The sequence below is a fragment of the Phalangium opilio genome, unplaced genomic scaffold, assembly GCF_054372755.1.
Source record: "Phalangium opilio isolate 3A_F unplaced genomic scaffold, DU_Popi_V2 ptg000329l_1, whole genome shotgun sequence".
Lineage (NCBI taxonomy): Eukaryota > Metazoa > Arthropoda > Arachnida > Opiliones > Phalangiidae > Phalangium > Phalangium opilio.
Window position 1 is genome coordinate 4,602,165 of NW_028324226.1, and position 10,670 is coordinate 4,612,834.

General features: G+C 35.3%; 1 protein-coding gene across 8 annotated transcripts in view; it reads left to right on the top strand.

Moving 5' to 3' along the window:
• Positions 1 to 10,670, top strand: part of LOC149610427 (uncharacterized) — a 176,916-nt gene that overhangs the window by 66,045 nt on the left and 100,201 nt on the right. The gene's annotated exons all lie outside the window — the stretch shown is intronic.

A 10,670-nucleotide genomic window follows, 5' to 3' on the forward strand; every position in this document is an offset into this window, starting at 1 on the left:
TTTCAAAGTAGGCCTAAAAGATTTAGGGAAATGTCAGGGCATTTCAAAATGGTCCTAAAAATTCAGAGAAAAGTCGGGGAATTTCAAAATGAGCCTAAAATTCAGAGAAAAATCAGCGAATTTCAAAATGAGCCTAAAGGGTCATAGAGGGCAATGTGCACGTGAAATGGTTAGATTTTGGTGTCATCGGTGCCTTTCTTGGTGTAGTTTGAATGGTGTAAATAGCAACAACAGTTTTGTAACGAAAATATGAATTTTAAAGGGAAACTGATGCGAATTTAAAGGTGCAGTGGAGAAATCAAAGGCTATGAAAATTTAATAATCAAAGACAATGGTATTTGACATACCCACTTTTAAGACATGTAGGAATTTACACCTCAAATAATATAATACTGGAATGAGACTTTATTTTAAATTACAATAATTTAGAATGTCATGTCAAAAATATTGTTAAGGATAAAATTTATCGTTAAGATAATTGTTTTTTGAAAAACTCTTAAATTAAACATTCAAATTAACATTAGATTGGTTAAAATGACGCAACTCTTTCAGTTCAACCGAACATTTTCCTGTTAATAATGATCACAGGATTCCACGTATTTGAAACTTTTAAGATAGAAAAAAAAAGTTAAATATTTTAATTTTATTTAAGGAAAGCTTTATTTTGTGTTGACTCTTCTACGCGTGGTGGGAGTTTAGATGAGTGGCAGACGATTTGAGGTAGCTGTTTATAAATATTTCACAATTTCAAGGACGTTTCGATCAACCTGTATTATAAAAACATTTCCCCCTTATCATTCTCGGAAAAAAATTAAATTAATATATGTAATACTTGCATCAAATTTGCTTGGCAGAATATGTTGGTTACATTTCTGGACGCCATTTTGAAATATGGCGTCAAATTCAAACCCAATAACCATAAAGCCCGTCTATTGGTTATAATGAACCCTTGTACCAAATTTTATTGAAATAGGTTGAAACGTACGGACGTGAGGAAGGTTTTTACAGTTTTGGAGGCCATTTTAAAAGATGGCGTCATATTCAAACACGAATTCAATAAAGCCCATCTATTGGTTATAATGAACAGTTGTAATAAATGTTATTGAAATCGGTTGAAACGTACAGAAGCAAGGAAGGTTTTCACATTTTTGGTTGCCATTTTACAAGATGGCGGCCCGGTTTGGAAAAATCTTAATTGGCGAGTGCCTAAGAAATGTCTGCCTTTTACTTGTATAAGTATAGATAATCGCTCAATGTCCAGTTTTACGGTCATTTTGAAACAAGGTCCTGTGTGGTGGAAAACTTTATTGGGAGTGTGTTACCGATATCTGATTACAGTTGTAGCGGTTTAATTTTAATTCCCTAGAATTTCTTCGGTTGATTAGGTGCATTTACTCAGCGGGTCGTTCTTTTGATAAGGGAAGAAACGATTGTTGTCTAGCACGAATTGCGAAGCTTATCTCTCAAATTCCAATAATAAAAAACAAATTTATTGTATAGACTTCAGAAGTTCAGATAGTCATTGTTGGTTTCAAAGGCTCTAGACCGTCTGTTTGTAATCATTTAATTCTAAATAGGAACTGTAAAGACGTATTAAACCAAGATCAACTAGTTTACAAGGGAATACATGTCATTTACTTCGCCCCTATCTTTAAATGGTTCTTTCTTTCACTGTTTTGGCGTGTCATATTCGGTGACCATTACAATATCTAATTTACATCCTCCTCCGTTGCACCTAGCTTTAATTAGTTCTTTGAAATCACAAGTGACCTTGATATACTACTAGACTCCTTATCTCCCGCTATCGCTATACATGTTTTATATCTTCTTTAAAGGGATGTACAATCCGTTATGTAGTATCAAGAACTATATTTTGAAGTATAGTAGCGTTGCTATTTATTTCCTGGACTAGTGACTGGGCAATGTCACGTGACTGTAAACGTCGATAGAAGTGTGCTATTAAATGGGTACATGTGTCAAAGAACATATTGGGGTCTATAACATTTATTTACAGAGATATGGGTTTCCAAACATTAATTGGGCCCTAAAAACAAGGAAATAGTCACACATGGGGAGTAAGACATATCATATTTCAATAGTCTGCAATCTAAGAGTGTTATTGAACCTTTATCAAGCAGAAATGTGCTATTAAATGTGCAGCGTACGCTGGTTAAGTAAAGGTAATTACTCCACACATGTGTTATTACTATTTCCTTAATTGTTTTAGGGGACAATCAATGTTTGGAAACCCATATCTCAGTATAACCAGAAGTATATAATACTTCTCTTCGAGAGAAGTGTACCACAAAGCGGTGTAAGTGTAACGTCATTCTTCCCAACATCGGAAGATTTGGAGCAAGGTTACTAAACCGAATCACATACGCGAAAATAGTTCCCTCATCATTTCTCTATTAGCGCTTAACTATTTGGCAAAACGCGTTTGTGGATTTTTGACCTACCCCAAGACGAGGTTTGTGGGTTGATTGCTGGGGATTTAGTGCCAAACAATTATAAAATTCACCTTACGGTGCGATGCCCATCTGTAGTTTGATGAGCGGGAAAGCAAACAAAAAGGGTGAGCCTGGGAAGAATGACGTTACATAACTAAAGTATTAAGAGGATACAGAGTGTCATCCTTCTTCTATTATCGCCTTCTGGTATAACTAAATGTTTTAGACCCCATCCATGTTCTTTGACAGTTTCCACTCAGTTTAACCCAAATAAAACACACCATTTAATTTATAGCTGACTCACGAAAAACACCGTGTATCTAGCTAGTGTCAACTATTTTTTTTTTGTAATATCACTTGAACCCGAGTTTAAAATAGTCGCTGGAGATAAAGACGAGACTAATACGAAATATATATGCATTAAAAATATCAGGTGAACGTTGCGCAAATTTTCTCACAATGTCATAATTGTATGTTATACGAACCCATCCCGGATGTTTTTCGCGCTTATATTTTGATCGTAATCGCGTGCAGACAAACACAAATATATTTTAATCCATTTATTTAAATACTCGAACCAAATATTTGGGTCTAATAAAACAGGAAAAAACAATTTCACAATCGGATCAATTTTATATTTTTGGAGTCATTCTCTAATTTTCTTCTCTAATGATAAAAGGTCTATTTTGAGAATTGAAAAGTATAGAAAGCTTTCTCTAATGGCCTAAGTAATTTAAACGAAGAAGGGCATTGTTCCCAAATGCTTAGAAGATACTTCTGTGTTTCGGTTTTAGGTCAGTTTTATATCAAGGGGGAATTCACTCATGAATTATGTTATATCAGAAATATTTAACGATGAGTGTCGTGTATGTGTTACTGTGTTTGCTCAGTATAACCAAGAAGCGATATCTAGTTTACTAGGGAGAAGATATAAGATGCCCAAGTATTCGGGCGCCATAGTCCCAGTCCCCCTTTCAAAATACAAGGGGGGACGCAAAAGGAGGCCAGGTTATTTCGCCTCTACTCAGTCAGAAAATACGTAATTTTCGTCATTCGCGTTAGGCTGACGTGATGTTTCAAGAACCAATGAGATGCTGGTTGTAATTTATAGGTGGGGATTAACTTCGGACCTTCGTTTGGACTTGAGATAAAGCTAGCGAATGTGGCGAATTTATACCTTCTCCCTTGTAAACTAGATATTGCTTCTTGGTATAACTTAAGAACATTAGTGAAAAATCTCGCGAATACCATTAAGTGGACAGATTACTGTGAATTCACCTGCGTTTTCTTAATATTTACTCCCCTCGAAACCATCTTCAATATAAAATCAAACATAAAGCTTGAATTATTATTATTTTTTTGTCACATTTGAATTACAGTTTCTTGTCCTTTTAACGAAGAATCGGGTTTCATTACCACGAAGTCAACTGATTTAATATTGGAATATAAAACAGAGGAGCATAATTCAAAGGTAAATCTACTTAATTTGAAAATAAATCCAACTTTTTTCGGTGAACACAAATTATATGGAAATTGTCTCATTCTTATAAAACTTAAACTTCATACGCATTGTGCCGTTGTCGACGTTACGGAAGTGGATTACCCCTTGTAGTTAGCCGCATTGCGTTCTTTTTATGGTCGTTCTGATTGGGTATTGTCCAATAGGTCTCTTTTTAAAGGGAAGATTACCCTCTCAATCAGAATCCTTTTCTTCAAGGAGATATCGAGAACTTTAAACGCTTTAGCAAAGATTGCTTTTGTTCTATATTACACATGCAGGGATAGATGTAATTTTAGAAGTAGGAATGGAGTAATGTGGGCGCGCGCCAAAGCCCCGGACCCCCTTCCCCGGGACCGGGGGGGGGGTGTAAAAGAAGAGGCGGGTCATAGCGGCAGAGGTAAAAAGGAATTACGCATTTTTCGCCGTTCCCGTCAGCAACGTCATCAAAACGTAGTTGAAGTGAGCCAATAAGATAATTTAAACTTTTCGTTACGTGTTGGAGGGAGGGGCTCTATACTGGGCTATGAGTCGGAATGAAGTAAATACTAATTAACCGTTCCCCATTCCTGCTTCTTAAATTACATCTATCCCTGATTACACAAAAGGTGAATTTAGATCTCCCTTGCTAGTAAAGCAAAACTCCCAGTTTTAGGTAAAATATACCAGTTACATTTCTGATAGGTCTGCTGTGAAGGGTTTGTTGGGGTCAAACTGAATGGAAAATGTAAAAGAACATGGGCGTCTACAATATTTATAGTTACGTATAGATATGGGCTTCCAAACATCGATTGGCAGCTAAAAGAAGGAAATAGTTACACATTATGGATTAAGACATATCAGCCTTCAATAGTCTTCGATCTAAGAAAGTTATTGAACCTTTATCTGTAGCAGAAGTGTGCTATTAAATGGTTAAAAGTATGCGTAAGCAGGTAAAGTAAAGCTAATTATACTCAAAATTTGTGACTATTTCCATGTTGTAGGGGTAAATCAATGTTTGGGAACCCATATTATCTCCATAACTGTTGTAGACCCCATGTTCTTTGACACTTCCCAATCACTTAGGCCACATGAACACACCCTTTAATTTATGGCACACATATCAGAAACACCCTGTATTGGTTTTTGCAACAATTAAATTAGAAATATGTGAATTTTACCATTTCATAATAATAACCCATAGCATTCATTATGTTGTAATTTTCAAATTCTTGGGTGGTTCTTCGTTGAAAAAGTTACAATTGAAAGTACCAAAATATTCACATACTATTTAGAATAAGTTTTAAAAAATTTCAAAATATGCTTAAATGTGTTCCTTTGATTAAATACATGAAATTCCATCACATTTGAACTTTACCATTATCTTGAAAAACGTGATTATTTTTTTTTTCTTCGTGGCGGGGAATTAAATTTGTCCTTGACCAATAAAGAAGATTCTAGCGCAATTAAACTGAAACAATTTTGTATCAAAACAGGATTGAGATACCTTAATTCTTTTAATTCCAATGTTCCAATCAAATATTGAGAGATTCAATGAAAGTATATATAATTTATGATGGATCATCGTCCAAGATAAAACCTCACAGACAAGTGATTAAAAAAATGTCTTTGATTTTTTCTAAGCAGACAATACGAGCTAGTAAACGAAAAATCGTGAATAATCATATAAAACATTTAAAGCGCAGAATTTAGAAATTCCAATCTCGATTTTAAACTATAATCATTTACGAACATAAAAGTAATGGTTTTTTTAAAGGGAGTGTAAAGCAAATACAGAATTTGCTTGACGTTGATTGAACTTCGTCTTCGTGAATACCAAGTTTCCTAATGGGGGGTAAAGCATTGCTTTCCATCTCGCTTTTCAGCGCCTGCGCTCTAGGAGCTTTTATGTCAGAGAGTGCGCAGAGACGGCTAATTGTGCACCCCCTTGTATCTACGAGGATTGTCTACCCCTTTCAAAAATTGGTTGAAAAACTGAAAGGAGAAATGCATCAAACTCAGAAACTGGTTCTTAATAGCTAGAAATTTTCAGGGAAATCAAAAACCGGTTCGTAAATGCTAGGATATTTTCAGGGAATTCAAAAACCGGTTCATAAATGCTTGGATATTTTCAGGGAATACAAAAACCAGTTCATAAATGCTGCGAAATTTTCAGGGAATTCAAAAACCGGTTCATAAATGCTTGGATATTTTCAGGGAATTCAGAAACCGGTTCATAAATGCTAGGAAATTTTCAGGGAATTCAAAAACGGGTTCATAAATGCTAGGGAATTTTCAGGGAGTTCATTAAGAACTGGTTCGTAAATGCCAGGAAATTTAAAAACCGGTTCGGAAGGTTCAAAACGGGTTTAAAAACTCTAGAAAAATTGGGCAATAAATGTTAGTAAGAGGGGGGATTTGGGAAATACTATTGTAAAGTCGAGGAAGAGTTACGTATTTTTGAGGGAATTTTGAAAAATGGACATGTTGAATTAATGTCGTGGAACATTTTTGACTCAAAATTGCCCAAAGAACGTCCCCCTTAATTTATGACATACTTATCAGAAACAACCTGTATAATACACAGTTAAAATTGGTGGTTAGTTTTCTTAATTTCCAAACTGTGGAAAAAGCTTGAACAGTAATAGTAATCTAAAAGTTATTGTTTGTTGTCGATATGTTTGATACTCCCTTTAAAATCGTGAAAGGAAGTCAGCGAGGAAACGACTACGGGGGTTTGTTAAAAATTGAAAGGGGTAGCGCGAAGCACGATCTGTGTCGCCGCTATCGTAAATATGAAAAGCGAATCGGATGAGCCAAAACTGGGTTTTCTTCTCTTTTTCTCTCTCTCTCTCTCTCTCTTACTCTCTCTTCCTTCGTCGCTTTTAAAAAATAACAGAAAAAAAGAAATACCAAAATTTTACGTAATCGTTTTTCAGTAAAATCGAGTATAGCAAGCCAGCTCGGTCAACCCGGTTTTTGCAAAGTTAAGAAAAGTTTTCATTTCCCAACGAAATGTATGTATGAAGGAGATTGCGGCAGGCAGAAAGTACTTTTGAAAGTCGCGTCTACTACCGCTGTTCCGTTCGTCTAGAGATGAATTTGCCATGTCCCATAATAAAACCAGTCCCTTTTATTATACAGGACGGTGGTCTCATCTCGAACTCACTCTTTATGTCCGTACAGGGTGTTTCTGATAAGCCTGGCATAAATTAAGGGAGATGTTTTTTAACTTCTTTGGGAAATCAATTTTCGAGTCGAAAATGTAGCTTCTACCAGAAGTGAGATGAGACTAGAAGTGAAGGGCTCTAGCATTAGTAGTAGATCCTGGCACTAGTGAACCAATTTGAGGATTTTATGCCGCTTCCCACGCGCCTACACTACTGAGAAAAAAATTGCTCGAGTTCCAAAAACATTTCCTACCCCCTTCCCCTCAACCTAAAGACGAGGAATCTAGTTCGACCATACCACCGCGAGCGTCTCACGTTTTGGAGGGAAAATTCAGAAACCGCTACTAGAGGGCCAACCGTTCTTGTGTTATCAAGAATATTCACTTTCGCCGAGTGAAGAATTTGGTTAGCTCAGTACTTCTGGTCTCATCTCACTTCTGCTTCTATCTATGACATTTGGTTTGTCCCAAGGGACACCGTTTTCGAGTTATGATTTGAGTGTTTTAGGGATGACCCCTTAATTAAATTAAAATTAAATTGTTTAAATCAGTTTCTCAATTAAATTTAAGGGGTCATCCATAAAACACTCCATACAATCATAACTCGAAAACAGTGACTATCCCTTGTGGCAATAAAAATGGAGATAGAATAGAAGTTACATTTCCGACTCAAAATTGATTTCCCAAAGAGCACCCCCCTTAATTTATGGCAGGCTTTCAGAAACACCCTGTATAACCTATCTTTGACGAATAAAGAGGAAGTGAAAGACACTTTTCTAGATTAGAAAGTCAATTTCCATTCAAATCCGGATGTTGATTTACATTTAGTTATAGATATGGGCGTGTGATAAGCTCAAATATTGACGTCAATGGATTGGAAGGTCAGATGTCCCTCACCTCTATAAATATCGAATTATTAGGAATTAAACTACCTCAATAATTAATTGATCCTTCACTAGCGTTTAATTAGGTTAATTTTAATGATTATATCAAATAACCGAATAATCTTAATTAATTTTACCGCGTACGAATTGGATTTATTTGGGATAATGGCAATCAATCATTTTCCAAAGGAATTTATTACATCATCAATTGTAACAGAAGCAACTTATTATTTGGGTATTTGGGTTGTTTTTATATAAAATTCTTAATATACCTTTAAATGAATATAAAAATATTACAAAAAAATTAAAATTTAGAGTGAAAGTTGAAAGCAGGCGATGTATCGTATCAGAAGTATATAATACTTCTCTTTGAGAGAAGTGTACCATCCACAAAGCCGGAGGGTAATTGTAACACGATTCTTCCCAAAATCATTTTACATTTGGAGTGCACAAGGTTACTAAACCGAATCACATACGCGATAAATACTTCTCTCATCATTGCTCTATTAGACATTAACTATTTGCCAAGGCGCATGCGCTTGTGCGTTTTTGTCCCACGTCAAGACAATCAAGGTTTGTGGGTTGATTGCTGAGGATTTAGTACCAAATAGTTATGGAATTCACCCATCTGAACTTAGTTTGATGAGCGGGAGAGCAAACAAAAAGGGGCAAAAGCCTGGGAAGAATCATGTTATATAACTAAAGTATTGAGAGGATACAGAGTGTCATCCTTCTTCTATTATCCCCTTCTGATAGTATGCATTTTTAAATATCGACCAGAAAGTTCCGTACATTTCTAGGAAGTGATGATGCTTGTATCCTGAGTCCAGACAAAACGGACAAACCACCCATGCACCAGCCATTTGATATACGGAAAACGATACACAAAGCATTAATATAAATAATCTAGGTGTATCTTCAGAAATTCGTAAACCGCAGCTGTTAACTGGAGTAATGATGTTCAAAGTTTCATTTCAATTGGTCGATAAAGTTCTTAGTTGTTACTGACACAAAGGCATTGGGACGTAGATGCGTGTTTTTATATAGGGTGTTTCAAAAACGGTGATAGGACTGAACTACAGAGATACCGTTTACAAGTTATGATAAGAGTGTTTTATGGATGACCCCTTCTTCCCTTAATTAAATTAGCATTGACTTTCGGTTTTTTAGTGAAATCTAAGGGATCATCCGTGAAACACTCCGATCATAAACATTGGCTCTTTGGGCAAAATGTCATTGAACATTTTTGACTCAAAATATCCATATATCCCACTGTACTTCGTTACTACCACCCTTTTAAGAGCACCCTGTATAATGAGAACTGCCCGTTAATAATACTTTTGTCAAAAACATAATTAAAATTAAAAGACTGTCTTACTTTCTTAATGAAACCATAAAGCAAATCGAAAAATCGTCTGCTGACATCTTACTTAATGCTTTTAAAACGGAACCAGCCCCACTTCCTCCCAACATCTATTAAGAGAATGGTGTCAAAATTAAGGGTATCAAGTCTAGTTGCGTGTCTTTACTCTCCCATTCATATTTAAATCGCATTGTTTAGTAATGAACAGTTTAAAATAATAATGAGAGAAAGTGGATAATGGTGACGCTATAGTGTCGCGTTAACGATTTTGACCGTAGTCATATAGATCACCTTTTTATTGTAAATATTTAATTTTTAATTTCAGGAATACATACAGTTAATTGGAATAATTGTGTATAGCTATTTTCTCAACATATACAGGCGGATTTTGTTGGAAGAGTTAGCTATACTAATTATTATGTATGACGTATAATTTATCTCGCTGCCCACTTGTACCTGACATCACGTTGCTACCAGCCAATGAAATCACCCAGTTAGAAAGACGTCAGAATTATGAGACGTCACGGATAGTAAGTTCTCAACCCCAGCCCACAAAACCCGCGTAGAAATTAACATGATATATATATATATATATATGTATATATGGGGACGCAATGATTCCAAGTAGCTGTGTGTATTCTTGGTTATTTATATTGCATGGAAAACCTTTTAAAATGATTTAAAAACCATACGTTTCGACCTTGAGTATAAAGAGACTGAGAGGTAATGAAATTCAGTGTATGGAAAACAGTTACGAAAAACACGCACGTGGTTATTAGACACACGTTCTGAAGTTTAGTCGTTTTGTGTTGATTTTAAAAGGCTTCCATACTTAACTGACATAAACGCTTTGAATTTATTTTATAAACTATATAGTAAACAAGATTACAAGATTAGTTTCTGCTATGTTAATCGGAGCAGTTCTTAGGTGGGGTCGTTTTAGAGTGTGTCGTTTTTAGTTCACATATTTTAATTTTTCAATTGAAGCACAGATTACTCGGATTTATTGAAATAAAACTACTTGTTATTTCCAAATTTCAATTTTGAATTTCAGGATTAAATAAAAAAACGACAACAAACTCTTTGTGAAAACCGGGAAATGTTATGATAGTTAAAAATCAAAATGCGTAAGATATTAGTTTTGAGGATTATTTCTAAATCAGCATTAAGTGATTAGCACTCTATTGTTGAAAGTACTAAAATGATTACACGCAATCCAAGCTTCGTCTATCATCTTTACCTACCTGGAAAATTATGAATATATTATTCTTCTTGAGTTTATGCGACTTACCTTAGGGGTCACAGGGGTCATCAAAACTATTAAACT